Source organism: Crotalus tigris, unplaced genomic scaffold (assembly GCF_016545835.1).
Source record: "Crotalus tigris isolate CLP2741 ecotype Arizona unplaced genomic scaffold, ASM1654583v1 scf7180000024424.1579004, whole genome shotgun sequence".
NCBI lineage: Eukaryota > Metazoa > Chordata > Lepidosauria > Squamata > Viperidae > Crotalus > Crotalus tigris.
In genome coordinates, this window is record NW_024100591.1 from 1132567 (window position 1) to 1160190 (window position 27624).

General features: G+C 38.0%; 1 protein-coding gene across 2 annotated transcripts in view; it reads left to right on the top strand.

The window, feature by feature from the left end:
- Positions 1-281: 281 nt before the first annotated feature.
- Positions 282-27624, top strand: part of LOC120302146 — a 67217-nt gene continuing 39874 nt past the window's right edge. Inside the window, exon 1 of one of the 2 annotated variants that reach the window (XM_039330139.1) lies at positions 282-386. The gene's annotated coding sequence lies outside the window, so the exon portion shown is untranslated. Of the gene's footprint in view, positions 396-27624 lie in introns of both variants that reach the window. The other variant, XM_039330137.1, reaches the window with a different exon arrangement.

The following is a 27624-nucleotide window of genomic DNA, read 5'->3' on the forward strand; positions in this document are numbered from 1 at the left end:
TTTGCATTTTATGCGACTTGCTCTATAAAATCCCCCTATTTCTCAGCCTCGCCCTCACTCCTTGCGGAGCTCAGCAAGTGCATCTCTCACGTCTGCCTCGCCCATCCCGCTCTGCTTGGAAGGCATCTGTCTGCTAGGCTCCGCCTCCTCGACGCTTTATAGATAGGCTCCAGCGGTCCAATCAGTTTGCCCCCTGCCTCTCTCGTGCGCCTCTCGCCGGGGGTTGCTGTGGTGACGGACTAAAGCAGAGGCTTTCCGCCAGTTCGCGAATGGGGAGGAGGGTTGATTTATTCATCGTGCAACACAAGGTGCTGCAGCGGCTAAAGTCGGAGCCGGAGCCGGAGCCGGAGCCGTGCACAACAAAGGTACCCAGCCAAATGCTCCAGGTAATAAAGGTGAGGCTCGCAAGAAAGTAAAGCAACCGAAGCCGTGTTTGAAGGAAATCAAGGCGAGAAAGGGGCGGAGGCTGGTATGTCAGACTAGAAGAGAGGATAGTTTGTGGGTTTGAATTTCTAGCTTCGTGGCGTGGCTTGTGGGTCGTCTCCCCTTACTCGCCGCGACGGTTGTCTACATTGAACGTGGAGCTTCCTTTTCTTCATTGTGTGCATTGCACGCAATCAATAAAGCGCATCCCCGGCAATTACGGGTTCTTTTCCTTTATCCCCCGTCGCCAGCTGGCGTGTCGCATGTTTCGCCTGTGCATGTGGACTGCTAGAAATGGCATAAAGTTGGGTCTGAGTTTCACCTGAAAAAGGGAGAACAAGGAAGCTCATCTGGTAAAGGTATAGCGCTACACGAAGGAGAAAGAATGGGCTAGTGAGAAGAAACTTCTCCCTTGAGCTTGGATTTTGTGGAGTATTTTGCATAATTGACACTTACATGCGGGGCTATGGTTTTTATTAAAAATAGTGTAAAAACTGGTTAAAACCCTTCGCTATGGGGATTAGGCTTTTTGACGTTCTGGCTTTCCGTAGTGGTGTAATAGAGGACTGCTGTGTTCTGGAAAGAGACTCACACAATCATTTAAAATAAAAGACCATTTGATAACCAAAGCTCACACCTTCCAATTGTCATCTCTGAATCTCCCAATGCATTTTCAACTTCAGTTATTTAGCTGGATGCTTCTATTTAACCATGCTAAGATTTTTTATGAATGATCTGAGCAGGAGCAACGTCACTTTGCATAGATCAGACAGGCTCAGTTTAGGAGTCACTTTACTATTCCTTTTAAAAATGTTTCTTTCTCCTGTACAAATGAACACCCTCTCCCTTTGAATAATTTTTGAGTAACTATCACAAAGCACCGCATACATATTTTTTTTTCAAATTCTCATTCCAGTGTAGTGGGTATTTTAAGATGTAAGAGAGAAGGATTTCTGCAAGTTGAAAAAAAAAAATGCTTTGCTAGGAAAGCTGGAAAGAAGGGATTTCCAACCAAACCTGCTTATATTGACCTAAGCCTGCAAGGCTATAGCAGACGCTTTGCTGCAAAAGCAAATGGCTGCATAGAGTGAATTGCAAAAGGTTAGTGGGCAGGCAGTGCCTTCCTTCTTTTGAATGCTTTTCTACTCTTTTCCTGTTAAAATAGCAAATAAAGAGCATAATAATTTCTTGGATCAATATGGCTCTCTCTCCTCCTATTTGCTACTATTTGCTTGGACTGCATCGCTTTCATACTGTACTGTCACATTGCAGAGGCAAGGCAGGGGTTCCAAAATGGATTAACTCCTTTTCTGACTGTGTCTGATGTTCAACAGACTGTTTCTGTAGTCTAGAGACTCACTATGTCTTTTCTACAGCTATTGTCTCCTTCCTAGTCCTACTTTCTGATACCACTCCTAGGCTGATGAATGCATAGATTATATACTGTAGATCAAAACTAAGAGCTGAAATGACTACATATGGACAATTGATAGGCTTGTTCCTTTGAGACAATTTACAAGCTGTGTTTGCTCTTTTCATCTATTATTCACATTAGAATCAACAGTATATCCTTTTTTTAATTTTGCCAAAAAAAACCCATAAAGATTGAAAGAAAATATATAGTGCTTCACAATCAGTCACTATAGCTGTTGTAGCTCCACATTATAATATAGATTGTCTGAATGCTAGGTATGAATAAAGCGGGAGTAGGGGAGCAGTTTGCATTTATGGATGGTATATTCCATGTGGGATAGCTGATTTTGTACTTCAATGGCTGGAGTTTATATAGGCAAGAAAACAAGCTGAATGAATTTATCTTTGATTCAGGATGTCTTACTGTCCCATTCCCATTCCTGATATCTGCCATAAGTCTTTTTGTGACTGTTGCAGAATGTAGATCTAATAAATTACATTTCATTAGATTCATACCCCACCCTTATTTTTGAACATTTTCTTTTCTACATGTGGATTTAATGTCAGGTATGTGTTGGCAAGGTCACCCATAGGAGGGTTAGAATCTAGAAATAGAACTATTTCATTAAATTATTGAAAGATACCAAATATAAATAAAATTCCAAGGTGATTTCATAACGACCAACCAAAATCAGGAGTACAGCTTCTCAATATAATAGCATTGTAGACATTTAATTTTTAATTTAATATTCCTTTGGGGTTTGTTTTTTTTTTTTTTTTTTGGAATGATAGAAGAAATGGGAGGGTCCTGTTTCCATAAGGATAAAGTCTGGATGAAAACACCTCTATTCAAGTATCATATCATAATTGGTCTTGTGAGGTTTACTTACTCTTACACTTGCTATCTAAACTGTTGCATATGACATATAGGATGGGCTTAAATGAGATTCCCTTGTATAGTTGGAATAAAAGGGGGTTGATTTGACATACTAAAATAATGTACAAGATTTATAGTGATGATGATATTCTGCATCATTTTTCTCTAGTAATATTTCTAGATGTGAAATTAGAGATGTAATTCATGGCATGATAGGTTTGTGGGAAACTTATTTCAGCATTTTAATTATATTTTTGGCTACCACAGTAAATGTCATTCCTGGGAGAGGACCATAATTCAGCAATAGAGCACATATAGAACAGCCTTTCTCAATCAAGTGTTCTCCAGATGTGCTGGATGTGCCACTACCTCTGGGAAAATTAAATCTAAAAAAATCTCAAAATCTGTTACAAAATAGATTCTTAGTATTTAAATGAGTTAAAAACCAATTTGACAGATGCTGGATACAGCATAAACAACTAGATATTTCAGGCAACCAGCCTTACATCTTCGTAATTTGGGAAGCTGTGGCCCTCAGATGTTGTTGAATTATAATTCTAAGCATCTTCAGTAATAGTGCTGTCAAGGAATAGAGTTCTTGCAAATTCCTCACACTTGATTAAAAATATTGTCCCATCACCAAGTAAATTTAAATGCTTATCAAATGTGCTTCTATAGGTAGAAAATGGGGGTTTATTTTTTAGATTATTTATCCTGCTTTTATTACTTTGTAAGTAACTTAAGAAAGTGAATATACATAATATGCCCTCCTCCTATTTTCCCCACACTAACAACTCTTTGAGGTAGATGGGGTTGAGAGAGACTGATTGGCTAAAGTCACCCAGCCCACTTTCATGTCTAAGATAGAATTAGAACTCATAGTCTTCTGGGTTCTATGCCAGCACAACTATTATACCAAGCTGGCTCTGGGTCATAACAACCGGCTCATAACAATTGGACTATGTTAATTTGAGCAGCAAAAAGTCTTGGACAACCCTGGTTAACGGAATCAGGTTATATAAATGCTTTGTATGGAATTTGGCTAGATGGAATACATGCTACTTTATTAACAGTACTAACCTTATGGCTTAATACAAGGAAGCTTCTATTTTTACTGACACATAAGAGATAATAGTCAAGAAGGCATCCTTGGTGGTTACTGATTTTCTCCATCTCTAACTTAAAAACCTTCACAAAGAACATTTGGGGCACACTCACTGAAGTTGCAAATATATCCCATAGGAACACAATGTTCTTCCATATTGTTGTCACAAGAACAACGTGGATTGTCCATGAAGTTACTAGGAACTTCAGGGAATCTCTTCCTTTACCTAAATATGTGTATTCTGCAGAATGGAAAGGCAGCTTTGCAGGTGTTCATGCTGCAAATCTAAGGCCATCCATGCTTCTGGTATCTGTGTGTTTGCTGCATTATTGCGACATCCCTCCCTCTCTAGACAGTAGATGAGGAGAATATTAGCATGGGAAATTTCAAGTTCTTATCTGATTTTTATGTACATAAATTGTAACACATTCTTCAGGCAAACTGCTGATCTGAGATTCTCTTAGGGATGCATCCATACACATTGTATGCAATACTGTACATCCTATCTTGTGTTGTTTAAGAAGCTGAAGCTTCTCTTTAAATATAAGCTGATGTAAACACACATTTGTATGCTGTCTAAATTGTTCTCTTCTGACACTTTATAAGGCGGAGACGGTTTCTAAAGATGCAATTCAGGCTTATTTAAAAGAAGCAAACCTTCCAAAGGTTCCTGAGAATATGCATCAGAGGTTAAACAAGAATGTTTAATGATGGAGATTAAAAATGGGAATTTACTATCTGACCAGATTATAATTACTAAAATTTTAGAGTGTGCAGAAATGGATAGACTAACATTAGAGATGAAAGAAAAAGATGATTCAATTTATTTTATAACTTGGGAAAAAATTTATCAATGGTTAGAGACACGTTAGAACTTGAAGGATTCAATATTTTAGAACAGATGACTGATTTTTAACCGAGTTCTAACTAACATGTTGATGATATGATTATTTTTCGTGATTTACTGATTTTCATTTGTTACTCTTGATTGTTAGGATTTTTTGAGATTTTATTAGTAGTGTTTACTTAATAGATCAAAGTATTTGTTTACTAATTGTTTTTAATATGTTATAGTCTAAGCTTACGGTAAAAATGGTTGAATATGATATTTACTCATTATTATGATCCGGACGGTAGCTTGTTTGTTGAAATATGTGATTGCACCTATCCTTGTTTTACCCTAAATCCTTTATTCCCTTCCCCTTTCCCCCCACCCTCTCCCTTTACCATACCTGTATTGTTCCTATTTTTCCTCATCTATATAAACTTAATAACATTTTGTTAAATTGTTCTCTTCTAATTATATACCGTCTGGTGTAAGGCTTTTAAGAGTCAGTAGTTTTACTACAGTGGTTTCTGGAAAGGCCATCTCACAAATGGAAATAAGAAGAATAGTATGTGTTCTTTCTAACAGTAAGAATAATTTGATGTGAAAGCAGTTACTCAAGAAATATGGTGAGCTTCCTATTGCTCCATGTGTTACAGAGGAGCTAGACAACCAGCTGTCTGGGGGTGTTTTAATTTGGATTCCTGCAAAGAACAGCAACTTGGACTCACTGGTCTTTATACAGCCTTTTCCAATTTCATGGTACCATGATTCTATTCTATGTACTAGGATCATATGCTGAGTTAGCATATATGGTGCATTTAGGAAAACTATTCAGTACTCCAAAGCAGAATTATTTTAAACAAAATTGTTATAAGGCTGCCAGATTGAAGTTGTAAATTTCTGGTCAACCATTAGATGGCAGCAAAGAGCTACATGTGTAGTTGCTACTAAAATCAGCTGTTACTCAAATATGATTTTATGACCAAATATTGATTATAAAAACTTAAGCCAAATTAATCAGCCTAACAATTAAAATGCAGCAAATGAATTCCTTTAATTGAAGGAGGTAATATAATCTGTAGGAAACATTATAAGGTAAAATATCTGTCTGAAGCTCAAGTCGTGGTAATTTTGTGGACACATTCATCTAGTTCTCATGGGAGAAATACAGAAATGGTTTGTTGGGTTTGTTGTTGGGGATTCAGGATTAAAAAAATAATCTGCTCGAAAGCTACAAGTGCAAATTTGTCTGCAATTTGTCTGTTTCCTACCCTACATCCACTTAATGACAACCAAATCTTCCTGTTGAGTGCACCTATCTTGATCACATCCACACTTTATGTTATTAGATGCTCTTTTAAATATTGTAGGCATATATCTAAAAATATGCTGGCAGACAACGTTTATTCTAAGAGTAGGCAACTCAGCCTTTCCAGATCCTTTGCTCGTGGATGTACTAACTAAAATTGATGGGAATTGCTCCAAAGCTTCTGAAGAAGATGAATTTCTTTATCTATAATGTACTGTATAAGTTGAAGGATCCTGGCTTTAATTAAAAAGGTATTTCTCATTTTTAGGGAGATTTGGGCAGGCATCCTCAATCTTGGCAGCTTCCAGATATGTGGATTTTAACTTTCACTGTTACAATGGCCATGTAGGCTGGAAAGTTTGGGATTTGAAATCCACACATTTGCATTGTATCCAGTTTGGGGAATCAGACCAACTTAAATCTTTATTATGGTCAAAGACCAACATAACAAATTTGTGGAATGTTGGCATGGCAATTCCCCCTTACTTTTCCAAGGCAGAACTGAGTCTTGTTTCGTACCCTCTCTTACAATTTATTTGGAAAAATTTGCTTTTCCTATATCTTGGTATCTTTTCAAAGCATTGGAAATTAAATTGTGGCTATGTCTTCTTCTGATTCTTGCTGATTTCATGAATCTTTCAAGAAATTGGAAAGGGCTTTGCTATGTCTTGCTCCTGGAATATTTTTCAATTTCGCTGTCTACCAAAGGTTTTTATTTCAGGGGGTACGGGGGTATCCTGGTGGGTTTCTGTCAGGTGCGAAAGACTAAGGCCACATGTTAAGTTCCAATTAGACTGATATATTGCACTTCCCTATGCATAGGAATCTAGTCAACTAATGATTAGCATTATTTTGGAGCTAGATTAGGGTTAACAGAATTCAATTGGTTGGACTTAGTCTGCTTGTGGCAATGTAGAGATTCTAGGCCCCCGCTCCACCCCGTGCCCCGCCCCGCCCCCGCTCCACCCCCCATCCCCTGCCCCGCCTGCCCACAGGACCACTCACCGCCTCCAGGGCCCGCTGCAGATCACCCAGGCAGCCCAGCAGCGCTATGGCGGCCACACCCTCTGCCCGCGCCTTGCAGCATCAACTGCATGATGGGATGTGAGGGCAGAGTCTTGTCTACGCTGCCTGGCTGCCATGTTTTTGGCTGCGCTGCTCCATGTGGGCCACGCTCGAGGGTGACTCTCCTTCAGGGGGGGCTGCTGGAGAGGAGGGGGTCGCAGGGGGAAGCAAGGCTGGGGCAATGGCATGGGTACCCACAGAGAGGGCTCCGAGTGCTGCCTCTGGCACCCGTGCCACAGGTTCGCCACCACTGTTCTAAGCTGATTCCTTTTTTGACTCCACCCTCAGCCTCTGCCACTTCTTCTACATTTGCTATCCAAATACTAACTACATCAAACTTTAGTTCATTGGATCGTGTACTTTAGATTATGTACTTTAAACTGGAAGATGCAGGTACTGTGGGGAATGCAAGGAAGTATATGCCTTTTTAAAAAAAATTCTTACAAATCTGAGTCAATAAATATTTGATAATTTGGGAATTATCCAAAAGATCAGATATTAGTTACACTGAAGCTATATATGAAATTATAATCACCAAAAGATAAGCTTGAATGTAAGGGAGAAAACAATATATTAAAAAGGGTTTTAAAAATAGAAAGCCAACACTATGTGGTATAGCGATTAAGAAGTTACTCTGGCACCAGGAATATTTAGACTGAAGTCCCCAGTAGCTTCCACTGAGGGATTATTGTTGTGGAGAAAAGTTATAGAACTAATATTTTGAACTTCTGGAGAAAAGACAGTATAACTGTGTCTTTTTAGAAAATCATCAGAAAAAGTTGTCTTTTTATAATAATTTCATACTTCTATGGAATTTTAAGATATGTCATAATTTTTAAGTAAATAAAACAGTGCATATCAACATTTTTATAGCATCTATAAATAAAGGAAGCCTTCTATAAAAAGGACCAACTAATAAGAATACCCTGTTAGGATTCTGTTCATTTTTATATTCACTGTGAAATAAGTCTCATTCAGCTCAGTGGAACTTAAATTTCCTAATAGACGTATCTGAATGTACTTTTAAATATAATTTTACTGTTATATGCAGGAGAAAGAAATGTTAAATGAAGAAATGCACATTAACTTTCTGATGAAAAGCTTTTTTTTCCCCCTTCCATTCAATTATGCCCGAGTCTCTGGGCAAGTCCCGGTAATTGGCAAAGTTTTTCAGAAGTGGTTTGCCATTGCTCCTTCTAAGGGCGGAGAGAGAGAGAAAGTGAATGGCCCAGGGTTACCCAGCTGGCTTCGTGCCCAAGGCAGGGCTAAAACTCACGGTCTTTCAGTTTCTAGCTTGATGCCCAAACTACTAGATCAAACTGGCTCTCAAAATGTTTGTGTAGATGAAAAGCTTCTCAGACGCTAATTAATACATGCATATGGAAATAAATGTAGGAAAATTTCAATGCTGGTTACAATGAAATATCACACACTCACTTAATAAAAATTAAAGCGGGGGTAAATTAAAAAAACTGGGATTTTTTAATTATGGATTGAATGCTGTCAGGAGTTATTGTGTGAGTTGGACAGCTTTACAAATTTGTTTAATTAATAAAGTATTTTCTAACAAAACAGAAGCAAATGCAATCAGACCATTTAAAAATTGTGTCTGACCAAATGTCACTATTTTTACATTTTAACTCCTCCCAAGTAATAAATTTGATATCTGTTAACATAGGCATCTGGAACAAGTCATAGTAACAACCGTGACATCAGAACAACATAATGCAATAATAATCAGTTTGCTACTTATTTTCATATCTGGTGGACTTGTAGAAATATAAAAGCTTTTTGGATTAAGATTTGATGGAACATTCAAAAGATTTTTAGGAGAAAGATAAAGTTTACCCCACAATTATTTTTATTGGGTGTTATTGTAGATTGTGATGCTAAAGAAATTAATTTGATGTTGAATTTGATAACAGCTGCAAGGTTATTGGTAGGGCAATATTGGAAGAAGGATTGCTTGCCTACTATAGAAGAATGGACGCTTAAAGTGTCAAATTTAGCAGAAATAGCGAAAATTTCTGCTTACTTGAAGGATCATTCACAAGAAAGATACATTTCGGTCTGGAGAAGATGGATAGATTATATTCAGAATAAATATGGGACTAAAAAGTTTCATTTAGTTTATGAGTAAATTTTAGAGTATTATTATTATTAATAGTTTATTATAGTTGAATTTTTATTAGTTTTATTATTATTTTTAGTATTAGTATTGTTTAACAATTTGGATATTGTATTGTTTAATAATATTGACTTGTTTATATTATTATGTTTATTTTTAATTTGTTTATATTTATGTTAAAGGGGAGTTAAAGCGCATTATGGAATTGGTTATTTATATAGTTGGTTAATGTTAGTTAGAGTTTGATTATTATATTTGTAACCCTGTACTCAGCTCTGGGAAGTGGGGGAGGGAAAGGGGAGGTTAGGGTGGGTAGGTTTTGGGGTGTATACTGTAATTTTTATAAAACTTTTCAATAAAAAATAATAATAAAAAATAATCTGCATCAGTTGAATGATTATGTCATGGTATATATGTCATCCCTTCTCCCTCTTCCTCCCCACACCATCCCATGTACTTAACTTGAATATGTCTGTGTCATGTAGGCCTGTTTATACAATATACCATCACTCCATTTTTCTTTCTTGACTCCTGCTACGGGGACCAGCTTAACTAAACATCCTTCTATGCTTTGTTCAGTGTAATGCCCTAATTCTAATTAGGATTTCTGATTTGTTAGGAATCCCCATGGCCCTGTCGCCTTAGGGAGCCCTTCCTTCTTCTCCCCTCAAGGTTATCATCTCCAAATATAGAGACATGTTGCCAGATTACAATAAATATTACAATAAACAAGTAGCGGAATGTGTAGTGTCAAGCTTCCAGTAGATCTAATACAGCCATTTTAGTAAATCTAAAATATCCCCCTTTGTATTAAAAAGAAGGCAAAACCCTCGGATCTTGCTCCCTTTTGTGGTCAATACTAGATACATCCTTTGCAGTATTTGCACAAAAAATAGATTAACAAGAATCTGTAGGCTTTAGCTACAAAAGGTTTGCCTGCTCTTGCACTAAACTTAACCTAGAAGTTATTTTGGTACTGTATAAGTCAACTGGCCAAAGCCATAATTTAGCCCTATGTTTGAAAATACTGACTTGGAAAAAAGAGTAATTTCAAAGCTTTCTGAAAATTCTTCCTTGGAATCTTGTTGAGGATGTTTTGCTGGTTGAATAGATACTGAAAATTTTAGTTTTCCCCAGCTTTGGCACTGGTTTTGAGCAATAAATTAAGCATATATGTTTCACCTTTTAGAACTGCATAGTGATATGAAACAAAAAAGCCACTACTTAAGAGCTTTTGTCAGAGTAGAACAAAAGCAGCTCCCTATCATATGTTACCTTCATTTAATATGTGAGGCAGATGCTTTGTGATTGGGCTGATATTATTGACTGAATTATTTTCTTTGCAGTTCAAGTTGCATCATTTAGATGATGGAAAAGGTGTTCTTTGTTACAAAACTGTCAAGCACTCTGCTCTTGCCTTGCCTGATTTTTTTTTCTCCTTCTCTGATACTGCAATCCTTGGAAAGTTCATAAGGTTTCATTTTGGCAACCAAATTAATTCTGTACTGTCTTTATTGGTATAAATTTATACACATATTATTGGAAGGTGGGTGAGATAGAGAATAATGCTTCTTTCTGCAGAAACAAGGCCAGTCGTTTTATTTTATGTAACAAGGAATATTGACATTCTTAAGAAGTCTGCATCAATATTCTCCACCCTATATTTCTCCCTTTTCCATGCAAAAGGCAGAATGCTCATCTGAAAGAATATGGGTTGTGGTTGTGTGGTCCTCCACAAGGGACCACATTTGTTTCTGGGCTGTAGTTACAAACTAAGCCATTGTAAGAACAGTGCATTAAATAATAAAATCCAAATATGTTAGAAGTTTTCACCATTGTTCGTCAAGAGGATGTACAAGCCTCAGTAGGATTTTGTGAAGTCAAACCTATACCTTATGATCTCCATGATATGACACAATAACAGCCGTTCTAATGAATGATGATGTACTTTGCTTGACTAAGAAAGGGTTTTTGATGAGGAATTTTGGCAGAGCACCATATTCTGAATGAACAATTGGTTTACTTAACAGTCCATTGTTGACTCCTCTATACCAAAACCTGGTCCCTCCTGAATTGCAGATTTACCATTCTAGCATTAATATCTTCTTTTTCTTTCTTTCTTTCTTTTAAACCCCCCCCCCAAAAAAATCTGACAAATTGTGCTCATTTTGTGTGTCTGCCTGTAAAAAGGACACCTGCAGTAATGGCCCTGGGAAACAGATGCATGACTATTGTGCAGATAGATGGGATATTGATAAAGCCTATCCAGAGGCACAGTGTTGATGATAAGGGTCTAGTCCCTGTCTAAGTCCCAGAATTAAACAGATGGCTTGCTTGTGATTTCTTGGCTGTTTTCAAGTTAATATATGTGCACTGCATTTCTCTCAGGAGAGAGCAATCATAAAACAAAGGAGAACTTACTAAAAATGGGTAAAAAACATGATTACACCACCAGTGTAGATGTGCTTATATATTTTTTTGTTTTGTATCATAGGCAGATCTACCCATTATAATATATAATCCATAGTTTGTGCATTAGTATTATATGTAAATCCATGCAATTAGAGCATGTAATAATAGTTAATATAAAGTGATAATTGACTTAATGCAAGGTGAGTTACAGCTGTAAATATCACAAGAACACTTATGTATTGAAAGTAAATAAACGTTAGTCAGATCAATAGGGAAACATTTGAGAATCTACTACTTAGAAGTGCTAGAAATATGGACAAGAATGTTTGTAGGAGACAAGAAATTTCAGGAGCGGTGGGTTGTAAATTTGGAACCTATAATAAATATATGTAGTTTTTCAGCTTTTCCTCTGGATACCTAGAATGCTTAAACCAGAGGTCCCCAACCTTTTGGGCATCAGGGACTGGTTCTGTGGAGAGAGGTTTTACCGCGGACCAGAGGGTGTATGGTTTTGTGTGCTGCCTGCATCTTGTGGATAGGGCTTTGCTTATTTGTGTGGACTGGTTGCTGGCATGCCGCAGCCCGGTAATGGTCCACGGACTGGGGGTTGGGGACCCCTGGCTTAAACTATACAGGGCAGTGTGATTTTTATTGGTGAATCACCTGTTCATTTGTCCATCAGTCTCCCTGTTTTAGTTAACCTAGTGCCAGGTGCAAGAACTCAGGAAACAGGATAGAATTCAAATGTACTACAAGTTTATTTCATGTTACTTATACACATGAATCTGATTTACTAATGGTGAACGCAAATTGGCATCAGATAAGAGTCAACGGACTTCAAGGAAGGCTAAACTTAGGTCTCTTATAGGAGTATAGATACTCTAAACTGATGATGCGTTTGACCCCGCCCTTGGGCTTAGCCTGGTCATCTCCTACACAGAGATTACATCAGACTTTGAAATGAGGATTTTCAGGATAGGGGATATTAGCATATAAATCGAGATTGTCAAATTTAAGAGACTTTAGGTCTTCATGATCACCATGACAATTTTGAGGTATCTCCACGATACTGACATGTGTAGTAATGGATCCTGTTCAGTGGCAGTAATACATACACACACATTCCACCGTGTGGTGTCTTGCTGTTGTCCTATGAAGCTGCTTCAGTTGTTTGAAGGCTCTGGGAAAGAGTTAATGACAGCCTCATTAGTCGACTGTGATAAGTTTGAGAAACACTTTGAAGATAGAGTTCCTTTCCTCTGTACACACTTAAAAGTTCCTATTTTAAACCAATTACTCTAATGAAATGTTGTACCATCTGGTCTGTGATTTTTTGGGGTATAATCTATCTGGTGAGGCTTAAAAATATGTGCAATATCAATCATCTACATGCTTGATTTTTTTTTCTTATTTATGTCTAGGGTGATTTTGGATTAGGATTTTGGGTTGGGGGGGGGAGAGACATCCAGGGAAACCCAGGATTATAAATTAGATGAGGAAGTCAAAACAGAAACCAGAAGCAGAACTCAAGAAAATGGCAGGACCATTACAAAGTTATTATGAGTCAAGTTTTGCTTGAATGAAATTATACTGGAAGCAAAGAGAAAAGGAGCTGCTGCAAAGAAATTATATTAAATTATATTATTTATTGATTGTTATTTGTACTTTGAAGAAAAGCCCTAAGGGGTAAAGCAGATTGAAGATTATAGAGATTATTGGAGATTATGATAACGTACCTTCTTTTTATATGGGGTAGCAAATTGTGGGAAAATATCGTGACAAATATGGAGAGTAAATATTACAGGTAGTCCTCAATTTACGACCACAATTGAGCCCAATATTTTCATTGCTAAGCAGGACAGTTAAGTGAGTTTGGCTCATTTTACAACCTTTCTCGCCACAGTTGTGAAGTGAATCGCTGCAGTTGTTAAGTTAGTAACACAGTTGTTAAGTGGATCTGCCTTCTCCATTGACTTTGCTTATCAGAAGGTCCTAAAAGGTCATCAGTGACTATCATAAATACATGCCAGTTACCAGGTGTCTGAATTTTGATCATGTGAATATGGGGATGCTGCAACAGTCATAAGTCACTTTCTTCAGTGCTTTGGTAACTTAGAATGTCACGAAACAAATGCATGTAAGTCGAGGACTACCTGTAACAGGAAAAGGGATCCATGAAAGAGGCGAATGGCAAAAACTTAGGGAGCTAACATACTGGGGTTTCAGGTATTTTGAAAGTATCTATTATCAATGTATGTCTATAATCACCGTGTATAAAATTAATATAGATCATAATTAATTAGAATCATCTGCTTCTAAGAAAAAGAAACTATATCAAGTCATGAATTATGCAAAAACATTTTTCAAAAAAATCACAGTGGTGAAGTACTTAGACCGCACAGCTCTTACATACAATATTTATTAAGCATTATATTGATGCCAGTGGGAATCTGCAGGAGGGAATACAATGTATAACTAAAGGTTAACTGCTGGACCCCTAAAATGGATTAGAGAAAATAATCAGGACTTCTGCGAAGCAATGCAGTGGTTCTGGAACAAAGGCTCTTTATCTTAATCGCTGGCACTGGCATATCCTAAGGTGACCAACCGTCCTCCTTTAGGGAGGCCAGTCCTCCTTTTGTAAGTTCTGTCCTCCCTCAAAAAGTGTCCTCCTTCATGTCCTCCTTTTCGATATTTGAAGACTAATCTGCAGGGCTTTTTTTTCTCCTCATAGAACGCTCAGAACGGCGTTCCGGCACCTTTTTTTGATGGGGTTTTTTTTTCAACTTTTGCATGAGCTGTGCTACTCCCCCTATTGGCTTTCGAAAGCCAATAGGAATTGCTGCTGAGCGCGCCAAAACACCCGGCTGGCAAACTTTGCACATGCAAGTTATCTATATTATTGTTGCAATGAAAAAAATGTTTCTTTTATTTACGATATTTTTTTCTTCAATTTATTTATGTCCTCCTTTTCATTGTAAAAAAGTTGGTCACCTTAAATATCCAGAAGTTGTATAATAATAGTCATAGCTTGCTAGGTGATAGTGTAATGCCACAAAACCCACAAAAGTTTGAATTAATCTAGAGCTATCTGACTGTTTCCTCTAAGAACAGAACCAGGATTGGATAAAACCTTTGGTCTGATCTAATTGGGGGCTTCTTAAATTTGTAACTTTATAATAAGTTTGTACTGTAATCACGTCAGTGGCTAAAAAGCCACATTACAATAGTATAGTAGCAAACCTATATTTCTCTAATAGAGAATACAAGAAAGAAGTGATGTATGTAATATACTCAATAGAAATTACACACATCCCTTTGGCACTGAAGTTCTTTATCCATTTCCAATAGCCTGACAAGCCCCTTGTTAGGACTCTTCACAATTCATTTGTGCCCTTGCTTATCTAGGTTTTTTGTTTGTTTGTCTGTCAATTTTCATATTAGGATTCATTGAGTGATGTTATTTAATTTCTAGAAGTAGAATCCATTGGAGAATCTGTATTCTTCCATGGAAGTCAGGTCTGTTCATCTCAAATTCTGAGTGTGCAAGAACTGGGACAAATTCAGTTTTGCACCTCTTTAGGACCTGAGATTTTATGCCAGTGTTGTCATGGCTTCCTTCTCATCCACATGGATGGATTCAGTGCTTGATAGTAATGTATACTAAAAATCGGGCTGACCCTTTGATAGAGGTTTAAATACAGTTGCACCATCCAGATTATTGTAATTGGAAACCACCCAGGAAGGCCTTGGAGTCATGGGAATTAGCCTAGCAGCATTTCAAATGACAAAGTTAAAATGCCATATTTATACAAAAGGAAGATGACACTGAATTTAAGATGATTCTGACCCTCAGGCCAAACAGAAAGGCACAGACAAAAGATAGTAAATGTGCACTGCTCAGTTCCCTGCCTTGTTGAGGAAGATTTCTAACTCCAACTGAAATTCATGGGGTTTTCCCACTTTAACAGATACGTGTTTGTGACATATTTGATTGCCTGTCTACACAGGCCAGAGGCCACATTCCAAAAAAGGATTGAGGCCGTACAAAATTTACTATAGACTAATTAAAATGAATTACCAATAAAATTACTATTTTACATTACTCTCTCATTCTCTCTCTGTGTGTGTGTATTACCAATAAGATAAGGCACCTCATTTTTTAAAATTAACTGATCCTATGTGTGTGCGCGCATGTGTGCACATACATGTGCACATACATATTGTATTTACAAACTTTTCTGTCTCACACAAATAGGATTGTGTTCCCATATATGTAAATTACACAGACACACGCAACCACGCAGAAATCTGGAAAATCTAGGCACGACAAACAAACACCTGTATATTCTGCAATTATCCCATTCAGTTCAATGTCTCTTACTCCCAAGCAAATATGCATGGGCTGCTGCTATGTGGAGATGGCTCTGTTTATCTATTTAGAGTGCAGTACTGCTGGCCACTTTAGCTGACTGTGTTCAGCAGGTCAGCGGTTCAAATCTCACCGGCTCAAGGTTGACTCAGCCTTCCATCCTTCCGGGGTAGGTAAAATGAGGATCCAGATTGTTGGGGGCAATGTAAATATATATATATATATATATATATATATATATATATATATATATATATATACATACACACATTGCTTACTGGTGTACACCGCTTAGAGAGTGCTTGCACTTAAAGCGGTATATAAGTCTCATAAATAAATAAATAAATGTGCCTCCTCCTTCTCCTCCCTAACATCTGTACATAAGTTGGGGTGAAACCCGGGGAAGAGGTCTTCGGGGCATTGAACCATCTTTTTGTTTGCAAAAAGAAAAGAGCTGGGTAGAGAGTCCTCTGTGTAAACTGCAGGCACAGGGATACTTACACTTTTTTTCTGTATAGTGAGTCCAATTGATTTTGTGGTGCTTTCTCCCCAGGTAAGTATGCTTAGGACCTGGTGGCCTGTTAAATAATGGACTCACCTCCTGCAGCTCTCATTTCTCTCCACCTATAATGTTGGAGGGTCCAACCTGAACGGCCTCTCTTTCCAAGATACCTCCTGTGCGCAATATAATTTTTCCAGAGTCATTGGCAGGGAGACCTTTTGTTTGAGCACAGCCTGCCTTCATCTTCTACCTCCTGCCCTTTTCTTTGTCTATTTTTGAGTTTTCCCTGAATATAGGACGTCACTCGCTCCCCAGTTCACAATAATTGAGGAAACAATTCAGTTTTCTCTTTGGTAAATGTGATCCCTTCTTCACCTCAGCTCAGCTCTTCTGCAAGTCAGAGCCAAGTGCACTTTTCACACCAGGGATCCACGGACCACTCACTGGGCTTGCTTTCTTTGCATGTTCATGTCTCTCATTAAATCCCCCCTACTTGCACCACCGTCCCTTGATGCTGCTGTGTCTTCGTTCAGGGCTGCCTGATTTGCTAGGTAGAGGCTACCCTGCTGGGAAGAAAGATCCACAGACTGTAGCCTGAAAAAGTGCTTCCTTTCGCTGAGTCGAAGGAAGTGTTGAATCCAGCTGAGATGTTCCATTTCATTGACCGAGCACATTTTATGGAGCAGAAGAAGTGGGAGTTTTGGTGATTAGTGCTACCAAAAATAGTTTTTAATAGGCCCCTATCTCTTGTTTATAGTTTTTAGTGCCAAAAATGAGGTCAGCAAATGCGGGTGCTTCAACTGTGGAAACTAACCATTTTTGACAGGATGTAACCAATCGAGGCCTTCCAAATTCATAGAGAACCACTGGTTCATGTAGGTCCACATCAGCATTCCTTCATGCACGGAGCCCATTTGCAGCCTCAGCCTCCTTTCTCCAGACGTGCCAAAGCCTGCCAGGTCACAAGAATAGAACAGGGGTTGAAAACTGGCTCATTGAAGCAACCAAGTGATAGTCCAAGTAACGATGTGACTACTAATGTTCAGAAAAGCGAGATCTCAAGTATGCTGACTGTGAGTCAAGCTCTGAGTCATTCTGGGTGATTTGTGGCATCATACCCCTTACGCGAAATGTATTTATTAGAGGCAAGAACTGATGCAGTCTTTCAGACATATGTGTGGTTATGTATCAATAGTTTTAATATTAGTTTTGTATGTATTTTGATACGGATAATTAAACAACATTGAAGTCTTTTTGAGCTACCCGGAGAAGAATTCAGTTTACAGATATTCTTAGAAATTATTTTTGGGATTTCCATCCCCCCCCCCTATCATTCTAACCTGTTCAAGTATTCCTTGACTTGCAGCCATTCATTTAGCAACGGTCCAAGGTTATGGGAGTGAAAAAAATGATAGGAGTTATGCTGGCTCTCATGCTTTTGGCCATCATAGCATCCTCCCTCCACAGTCACACGATCAAAATTTAGGTACTTGGCAACTGGCATGTATTTACAACAGTTGCAGTATCCCGGGGTCATGTGATCTCTTAGCTTCTGACAAGCAAAAGTCAATAGAGGAAACGGTATTTGCTTAACAACTATATAATTCACTTAACATCCGTGGCAAAAAAAGGTTGTAAAAGTGGGTGTGACTCAATTAACCAGTGACTTGTTTCACTGTGGAAAAACAATGGTGCCAATTTTCATAACAAGTTAAGGACTATGTATGTAAGAAGGAAAGAGTTAACCCCTTTCCTGTTTTAAACATAGTTTCCTCCTGCTACTGGGCTGTTATGGCACTTTGCATTCAGAGCTCAACGTAACAGGTTGAGTTGATCTTGCCTGAATCCTTTCTGGCTTCCTATAATTCTGTCCAGATTGGATTTGTCTTGTAGGTTTTAATTATCATCCAAAAGAACGGTCAGAAGAACCACGATGACTGCATTTTCTTTTAAAATTGCAGAAATGCTCCTGGTGCAGATTAACAGTCCCTTCACCATATTTACTATCGATCTGCTTTGTTTTTCTCTCAAGGGGAACAGCGTAGAAGCTGATAAATGGATGACAATTTTCACTGCGGCTTTGTAGGATGGTACAGATTCTTCCGCTTATATTGGTGCAATTTATGTTGTCCCAATTTTTATAGTCTTGTCAGTAGAATTAAAAACATTATTTAGATGTATTACTGTAATATTGATAATTGAACCTCTCTCTGATAACTTTTAATATGAATACCATTCTTCTACTCCAGGACTATGTACTCAACTCAGTATATCTTATAAATCTGAAAGGTTTGCAGTATAATTCTATGTTTACTTAAAAGTAGGTATAATAGCATTTGGTGTCAGATATTTGCAAGGTGGAGTTAATGCGATCATGACTAGGGAGAGTATCCTCCATGATCAGAGTGCATTGAAGAACTTTAGGTGGTCTCAGCTTCCTTTTTTTTAAGTGAAAGAGATTATTTGGGTAAGGGATGGGTAACTAGATCTGCTCCAGGTAATGCTGTATTGAAACTTGCTTTGCGATTTCTTGTTCTTATTCTATGCAAAAAGGATGTTTTTTTTCTTCTTCTGTTATTCTCAGTGTACTTGGGATTTTTTTTTCACATTTCTCTTGTTGGGGCTTTTGTTGTTGGAAATGAGAGTGGGAAGAAAGTGCTTTTGTTTTCTGTTGCACATGTTTCTCTCCAGCCTTCCTGGCTCGGTATATTTCCCTGTCTGAAAATGTCAAGTCTCTGTGATACCACAGTTGAGCCCAAAATTTATGTTGATAGGCGAGACATTTGTTAAGTGAGTTTTGCCCCATTTTACAACCTTTCCTGCCACAGTTGTTAAGTGAATCATTGCGGTTGTTAAGCTAGTAACACGATTGTTAAGTTAATCGGGCTTACCCATTGACTGCTTGTCAGAAGGTCGCAACCATCATAAATGTGAGTCAGTTGCCGAACGTCTGAATTTTGATCCCTTGGCCACGGGGATGCTGTGTAAAATATGGCTATAGGTCACTTACGTTGTTGTAACTTTGAATGGTCACTAAATGAACTGTTGTAAGTCGAGGACTATCTGTGTTATAACTGAAGCATGGGAGCTGAAAGGCAATATATTCCTTTGAATCCCTTCGCAGCTTTATACTTAATTTGGTGCAATAATACCACAGTTCGACAGTGAAGATTTTACTAAATTTATTTGCTTTTCATTGAAAAAATAAAGGAATTAAATTCATCAAGTTAGGTATGAACTAATGGAAATAATGGAGATCCTCAAGGCACTCTCGACCAGTGACTTAGGTTGCCTTTCCTTTTGACTTTTGTTGCTCAGATGTGTTGGTGGGTCTGATACCTTTCAAATCATGTTTCTTCACATATTATGAAATCTTCTACTCCTCAGTATAAGAATTCAATAAGAATGGGATATCAGCCAATAGAAAAAAAAAGAAAAAGAAAACCTTTCCCTTCACCAATTTCCCACTCACGAGACTCCTCATCTGAAAGTGTCTTTCCTTTTGCATCCTTAATATATTTGTATTTGCTTAAATATTTTTCCATCTAATATGTGAATTAGCACTTGAATTCATCTTGATGACCAACTAAAAGTTCTTTTTATTACTCTAGCTGCAATTGTATTTCAAGAGTGTACTTAATAATCTCCCCCATCCCCAAACTGCTTTAAGTGATTCATAACAAAATTATGTATTTTGAATGTTTGAAATGTAATCAATAACTGGAGAGGTAGCCACATTTTTCTGCCTTCTTTGTCACCGTTGATGCCCCGGTGATCACATTCCTTCAGAAATCTGTTTGATCCCATTAGTAATTGACTTTTAAACAGGCAGGGGTTGAAATATCTTATAATCCATCAGAGGGATGCATCTGTAATTTATTTTCTGTACTAGATTTATTGTTGCTGGGGTTTTTTTAGTTTTTAATTGTAAGCTACCTTGAGTCTCTTTGATTTGGCAGCCTTATCAATCTAATAAATTATTATTATTCCAAGATGCTTCACAATAATGAAGTGGTAACAATGGGAAAAACATTAATAAATAGCTCAGAAAGGAATATGAAAATAAAAAGACATAAAAGCCACCAACCCTAAATAATGTGATAATATAATCATTTTGAATTTGAACCATTGAATGAATGGGATAACCTGGGAAGCAGAATTACTTTTCAAATGTAAGTCCTGTTGCAGAATGCTAATTAGTTGCAGGAAAATAATTCATCAGAAGTGCAGCTTTAATTCACACTGTTCAGAATACAGCTTCGTATTGTAACGATCATTCCCAAAAACTGTTTGAAGTTTGGAGCACAGTCACATTGTTTAGGTTTTCCAAACACACAGAACAATTTCTTATCATGCCTTTTATGGCTGACACTTTAATAATCAAGCCCAGTTGTTCAGAGTGTACTTTGTGAAACTGTTTCATCTGCATTCAGTTGCCTTCTTAAGTCCCATTTAATCATCTAATACCCAAAGTAATCTTTTCACAAGAAACTATTTCTCCATGTATGTTTAAAACAAGTGAATACAACATGTCATACTTCAACACAATGCAGCACAATGTTGTCTTTGTGGGCATGGATGCATAGAAATATTAGTGCAAGTCCTCCTTTGTTGACAGTTTTACGGGGACAACCATCTCCAGCTGATCATCTCTCTTTTATCCATTTTCTAGGGCAGGGATCCCCAAGCCCTGGTCCATGGCCCGTTACTGGGTCGCCGCCCATTGGGAACTGGGCTGCACAAGCAGTGGGCATGTGCGTGAGCCCACATTTCAGTTGGGGACCGCTGTTCTAGAGCACTGTGGATGTTTTATTTCTATTACATACTACATTATAGAGATAACTTGTTTTTGCTTGTCTTATTTTGTATACTCTTTAACTGCGATTATTAAGTACTTTTGATCAGTGTCGATTGTTTCATGGTACCCTTGAATGTGTAGTTTGCCATTCTTTTCTCTGTTTATGATTATGTTCAGGAAGGATAATCTATTGTTCTCTTCTTAAATTGTGAGTATGAGTATGAAAGTTGTGATGATGACAGTTCAATGTGTGTTCTCATCTCTTTTTTTTTTCCTGGATGATGGCAAACATGCCATCCCCACAATGGATCAATATTTGGGTTATATCTTTGGGGAAACTGCTATTTCCAGATTTTGCATGACTGTCTCTGCTATGAATTGTGAAATGGGTGATTTCCTCTTGAGATAAACAGCAGCACATCATAATAACCTCACATTCTAAAATGCAGGAGGTAGGCTATCATTATAATCTTTTCAATACTATGGATACCAACATAACTTCACCAGTGTCTAATCATGCAACTGACAACTACACAACTCATTAAACGGAAAATTCCATCACATTCATATTTCTGAAACTAACTACAGGTTGGCACAATTCCTACAAATTATGGTAGCCTATAAACTAACAAAGTTTATCCAAAGCATCCTAAGCAAACCCAAAGACCCAACAGTCAAAGAAGACAAAACAGAAGTCATCTACAACATACGGTGAAAGGACTGGGAAAATTATGTGACGCAAATAGGCAGAGCACATGCTTGAACATCAACTAGCACTTTAGAAAATATGGTGAAAACTCAGTCTCACAGCACACTGACATGTTAAATCACAGTTTCAATTGGGTAATTATAGACATCTCAGATCAAAGCAGATCCAAAAATGCAAGTGTTTTCTAGAGAATCCTTTTATAGTTAGATAAATTCTACCTGCAATCCATTCAAGAAAGGAAGCAATTAAAGGTCAAGGAAAGAGGCAAACAGATCTAAACACATCCTTCCTGATTAACCAGTACCCAGATAAGCAACACCTAGGAATAGATAAACAGGAATAATGAAAGAAGAAATAACACTCCACCTTAAAAGCATTAGGATATTCACTTATCAAGATGGATAGGACAAGATACCACATATACCCCAGGGCCCAGTGCTCTTCAACATCTTCATCAATGATTTGGACGAGGGGATAGATGGGGAATTCATCAAATTTGCAGACAACACTAAGCTGGCATGAATAGCCAATACTCCAGAAGACAGGCTTAAGATACAGAAGGATCTTGACAGACTTGAACATTGGGCATTATCTAATAAAATGAAATTCAATGGTGAAAAAAATAAGATTATACATTTAGACAAGAAAAACCAAATGCACAGGTATACTATAAGAGGTACCTTGCTCAATAGTAGCAACTGTGAGAGGGATCTCGGAGTCTTAGTGGACAATCATTTAAATATGAGCCAGCAGTGTGCTGCAGCTGCCCAAAAAGCCAACACAGTGCTAGGCTGCATTAACAGAGGGATAGAATCAAGATCATGTGAAGTGTTAATACCACTTTACAATGCCTTGGTAAGGCCACACTTGGAATACTCCATCCAGTTTTGGTCACCACAATATAAAAAAGATGTTGAGACTCTAGAAAGAGTACAGAGAAGAGCAACAAAAATGATTAGGGGACTGGAGGCTAAAACATATAAGGAACGGTTGCTGGAATTTGGAATGTCAAGTCTAATGAAGAGAAGGATGAGGGGTAACATGATAGCCGTGTTCCAATATCTCAGGGGCTACCAGAAAGAAGAGGGAGTCAAGCTATTCTTCAAAGCACCTGAAGGCAGGACAAGAAGCAATGGATGGAAACTAATCAAGGAGAGAAGCACCTAAAACTAATGAGAAATTTCCTGACAGTTAGAACAATTAATCAGTGGAACAACCTGCATCCAGAAGCTGTGAATGCTCTAACACTGGAAGTTTTTAAGAAGAGACTGGACAACCAATTTTCTGAAATGGTTTAGGGTTTCCTGCCTGAGCAGGAGGTTGGACTACATGACCTCCAAGGTCCCTTCCAACATCATCATCATTATTATTGTTGTTGTTGTTATTATTATTATTATTATATGAACAGTCAGCAAACTCCACCCCCTTGTTGATTGATGATACTAACTAGCCTGATAATGAAATGTCTCTAGGAAGAAAAGCAAGCTAAGAGGACATCAAGAATCCAGCAATTCAATCCTCGGCTACATATTTTCTCCATTGTAGTTACTTATGTATGATTAATTACTGTTTGTGCCCTCAAATTGGTGTTGAGTCTTAGCATTCATATAGATTTTATCCAGGATAATCTGACTCCAACCTGGTCCTTCAGGCCTTCCATGATGCACAAATTGCCTTTGTAGTTGAGTCTACTCACCTTGCTGCTAGTAGCCCTCTTTTGACTTACACCCAAGCATGGAGAAGACTAGAAGATGCCCCATAAATGAATGATGCTCACATCATTCAGAAGGCTACTGTGTTTTCTGAGTTCCTCTTTATTGTCACTAACTATGCAACCTCAGTAATTATCCTCCTCTCCTGAGACATGAGTCTCTGTGGGATATATGTTTTATTAGGTTGTCAGGGTCAGTAGCAGTAGCTGCTCATTATTAATTCAACAGAGAACCAGCCTGAGAAGTCATTTCCTCTGTGAAATGTTTCTCTCCCTTTGTAGAAGTGTGTGCTGTCCTCTTCTCCAAATGTTCATCAGGATGATAAAAAAAAATAGGGAAGGCAGAGTGTAAACAGACTCCTGGCTTCTAGCATTCTTCTTGTTGATTCCAGCATGAAAACAATTTCACCATTTCCCATCTAATTGTAAATTTTAATCAGAAAATTAAGAAGTTCTAATACGTCTGAGTGGTTTTCTCTGTTATCATATGCAGTGAAGAGATTTAACTGTAAATTTATAGAAAATGCACGTTGTAAATAAAGTATGGGGGCCTGTTGACAATTGCTTCCATTTTTAACTCCCCTGCTGCTAATTATCGCCATTCCCTTCTGCCTTTGCAGTCACTTTATTCATTGAATAAATTATTTCCACTGCCTTTGTTGCTTGGATTTCATCTTTTATCAGGTACTCACCAATATGAGTTCATATCCAAGGAATCATGCTTACATTGCTTTATGTTGCATTCTTGGATTTGTTTACTTAAAGCTACAAAAAGCAAAAAAAATGTGCTCCCCAAAACTTGCAAAAAATGAATGTGCCCTCTTTACAAACTTCTGTGGACCCAAATCTGCTTAAGTAGGTCCAAAATTGTTTGGTTCATGTGCAGCACCTTTGCTTGACAGATGCCACTCATCCCTTTGTTAATGAATTGATGAAGGTTGTTTAGAGCATGTTAGTCATTGAGGCAATATTTCTGTACAGTTTTTAATGGTAACTAATGGTAAGTGGGGATTTTGGCCTGGAGAGAGTTCATTAAAAATACCTTCAACTGACTACATTGAGGCAAAGGAAGTGTCCCAACCACAGATCTGCCCATTTGAGCTGAACTACAGAATGGAAGAAAGAAAATGTATTGTCAGATCGATCTGTGAGTTCTAGTCCTGCCTTAGACATGAAAGTCTAAGGCAGACATATCAAACACAAGGCCCAGGGGCCGGATGCGGCCTGCAAAGTGGTTTCATGTGGCCCGTGAAGCCATCCTGGAAACAGTGAGGGAATGGCCCCCACTGCCATTGCTGGGAGCCAATGTACAATTTTGTGGTGGCCACCTATGCTGAAATGCAATCAGCTCCACAAGGCCATCCAGAAACAGTGAGGAACCAGCCCCTGCCGCATTGGCCCTGCCTCCTGGGTGCATGCTGGGGAGGTGTTACCCTTTGTGAGGAATGAAGAAATGCACCATGCCTTGGTGCTTGCCCCAGTCCCACCCCCTTCTGCCAGAGATCCTCAGATCTGTCCCACTCCTGCCTAGGCCCCCATAGGCACCCTTGACACGAACGATATAGATCTGGCCATGCTCACCCAGTAGGCCACACCCACCCTGGCCACACCCACCCGGCCCCCCAAGGGCAACCGCAATGCTGCTGCGGCCCTCAATGAAATTGAGTTTGACACCCCTGGTCTAAGGCACACCTGAGCAAACGTATTGCTAGGTACAAATGTGATATATTTTGCTATGTAAATGTTATTCATTAGCAATTTCCACATAACTTGACAGGTTTTGTTGAGGAGACTTGTGTGCCTCATCAGCTTGCTTGTCCAGCTGACAACTATTGATGAGCGACTTTAAGACCAATACCCTTTTTCCATATGCCTCTTTACCTTATAAATGCTGATCTCTGTAAAATAGACTATATGTCACAGTAAAAGCCAAAAAGCACCTCAAGGACTCTTGTTCTTTTTATATAGCCAGAGACTCAGGTATGCAGAAACTAGGGAAATGGGAATTCTTGTATACCAAATGGAAAAGCAGGCATGGGTTTGCTTGATACATAAGAATCAAACTAATGCAACGAAGTTATTAAAACACAAGAAAAGCAATTTTAATTTTAAAAACTATTTAAAACACAAAAAAACAAGAGTGCAATCCAACTTACTAACAATATGACCATTTAACAGGCTTTGTTCCACCAGTACCGGATCCCCAGGCAAGATGGCAAAGTCAAATCTTCAGGCCTTCCTAAAGGTCAAAAGGCTACATGCAGTGGTGGGATTCAGCCAGTTCGCACCACTTCAGCAGAACCAGTAGCTAATTTTTTGTTGCCCAAGCCCAGAATGGACTTCCGGAAATGGCATCCACATAGAGAACCGGTTGTTCACATATCTGAATCCCACCACTGGCTACATGCCAATTTATGTTCCAAGAAAATGATATTCCATTTGTTATACGCGGTTAACAAGTTATTACTCTTAAATAACTTGTTTAGTCTTAAAAATGCAATATTTTCATGTTAAGTCTTTGCTAGTGGGAGAGTTGGGCATTTAAGTACATTTAAGTTGTTGTGTTGTGACATTATCAAGATGTTCTGGTAGCTATAAAATGTTAAGTCTTAGTGTGGCTTGGTTTGAGCCTGTTGCGATATGTGAACCAACTCATAATGGTTAGTATTGTATTCAAACTAGGTTGTTATGTCTTATTCAACAGCCTGTGTTCAAAAAATTCCTGGTGCTAGTGTTGTGCAGATACTAAAAAAATTCTATTCTCTGTTTTTTCCAAACCATTAATTCATTTTATAGTGTCCAGATGCTCATTACGGAGGAGTTGAGCCTTATTGCTCAGGAGACATGCTCTAAATTATTGATGATTTCCTGCTAGAGAAACAATTTGAATTGTATAAAAAATTACATCTTGGTAGAATATGCCTGGTAGGAAGTTCATTGCCTTGTAAGATGGTATGTAAAACACTAAGGGCTTATGTTGCTGCGGATTCCTAGGATGAAAGAGAATTGTTATTTGAGAAAATAAATGGAATGAATTCCATATCTGGTCATGATGTGCATTAATCAGGAAGACTCTTTTCTGAATTTCTAAAATGTTAAGTTGGTGGTGCAGTATAAATCTCTTTTTTGTGCTTTGCTCTGAGTTATGAATCCAAAAGGGGAAGCACTTTAAATTATCTTTGTTGCTATAAATGCTAGTTTCATCTTTTGATTTCAACTTTAGAACTCACAATATTTTTCCTAATAGTTTTGTTATTTTGGAGAAGTGCCTATTTTTTTTTACAAAATGCATATGATGTATTATTCTCTATGTAGACCAGGGGTTCCCAACTAGAGGTGTGAAATGATATTCCAGGGGGTGCGAAAACTTGGGTTTTCAAAAATTATAGTGTATATGCATAATTCATTGCCATTATTTCGAACTTTTGTAAGGAGTGCGAGAATATAGCAGATAGGCTCATAATGGAAATGAAGGACAAGACAGAGTTAGATTACTTTGAAATCTGGGACAAATTCTATTGTTGATGTGAATCAAGGAGAACTGTTTGGGTTTTAAGTTAGTGTTAAGATAGAGATATATAAAACTGTATGTTAGTATATAGAGAAACAAATTAGATACTGTATTGTATAGAAAAATATGTATATAGAGAGATTAAGAATTATATGTATGATGAGGAACAAATTGTTAGGAATATATACACTGGAATGTTATGTTATGTCCATCTTTGTTTTAACTGTTTTATAAATAAAAAACTTTTAAAATAAAAAATAAAAAAAAGAAGTGTTCTAGGGATGTGGGATATAGAAAAGGTTGGGAACCACTGGTGTAGACCATCTGTGTAGACCAACTAGGAAAGTATGTCTGAGGAATACTTCATAAGACATCACAGACTCCACTGGTTGCCCCCCTTCCCCATCCAATTTTTATAAAACACTGCCAAGAACACTCCCTTCTTAGCAGCAAAAGGAGC